This window comes from Pteropus vampyrus, unplaced genomic scaffold (assembly GCF_000151845.1).
Source record: "Pteropus vampyrus isolate Shadow unplaced genomic scaffold, Pvam_2.0 Scaffold22, whole genome shotgun sequence".
Classification (NCBI taxonomy): domain Eukaryota; kingdom Metazoa; phylum Chordata; class Mammalia; order Chiroptera; family Pteropodidae; genus Pteropus; species Pteropus vampyrus.
In genome coordinates, this window is record NW_011888803.1 from 8,860,759 (window position 1) to 8,862,223 (window position 1,465).

Sequence of the window (1,465 nt, forward strand, 5' to 3'; positions counted from 1 at the left end):
TTTTTAACCTAGGAGTGGAATTGCTGGGTCATGGGATATGCATATCTTTTACTTTGTTAAAAAATGATGTATCCATCTTCAAAGTGATTGTAGCAGCAATTGCTTCACATCCTTGCCAACATTTACTATAGCCACATTCTTTATTTTAGTTGTTCTAGGGAGTGTGAGGTGGCATCTTATTGTGGTTTTCATTTTCATTTCCCTGATAACTAATAATGTTGATCATTTTTTAAATATTGATGTACCAAATATCCATCTTTTATGAAGTGCTATTCAAGTCTTTTGCTCATTTTTGGGTTGTCTTTTTATTGTTGATTTGTAGGACTGCTTTATATTTTCTGAAGATGTCTTTTGTCGAATATATATAATGAATATTTTCTCTCAGTCTGTATCTTGCTTATTCATTTTCATAAAGGTGTCTCTTGATGACAAGCATTTCGATACAATCTAACTTATCAATATTTTTCCTTTTATAGTTTTGTGCTTAATAACTCCACATTTGTAAAAATTATTGTGTGTTTTCTTCTAAAAGTTTAATGATTCTAAGCTTTTATATTTAAATATGTGATTCATTTTGAATTTATTTTTGGAAGGAGTGAAGTAGGGGTCAAGACTTACTTAGTTGTACACAGATAGTCAATAGTTCCACCATCATTTATTTAAAAGACTTTCTTTTTCACATTGTATTAACTTAGTGCTTTTGTTGAAAATGGTTAGACCATATATGTGTGTACTTTTTATTCTACTCTAATAATAAATAATTTAAACTTATGCCAACATCACATCCTCTTGATTACTGTAGTTTTATATGTCTTAAAATTAGTAGACTCCATTTGCTACAAGGGTGGTTGTCCATAGGGTTAGTTAAACAAGAACTGAACAAAGTTTGAGGCACAGACAGGCATCACTCTTACTAGATAGAGTGTTAGTGGGTATCTTAGTCAGTTATACCATAGACTGGGTGGCATTAACAACACAAAGTTATTGCTCACAGCTCTGGAGCCTGGGTAGTCTAAGATTAAGATGCCAGCTAATTCGATTCCTGGTGAGAGCCTCTTCCTGGTTTTCAGAGGAACACCTTTTTGCTGTATCTTCACATCTAAGAGAGAGAAGAAGCAAATTCTCACATATCTCTTCTTATAAGGGCACAAATCTCATAATGAAGGCTTCATACTCATGACCTACTTACCTCCCAAAAGCCCTGCCTCCAAATACCATCACATTGGGGATCAGGGTTTTAAACTATGAATTTTAGGAGAACATAAACATTTAGTCTATAGCGGTGGGCAACATGTTATCTGTTGTTGAAAAGACGGCTTTACCAGAAACCACCCAGAAAAGTAATTACCCCAGTACTGCACAAACTAATTAAACCATTGGCGGTCAGGCCAAGCATAAGTATGGGATGAGGCTGAAATAGGTTATTATAATAATGTAGTGGTTAGCAACAAGGGCTTTAGAAGCA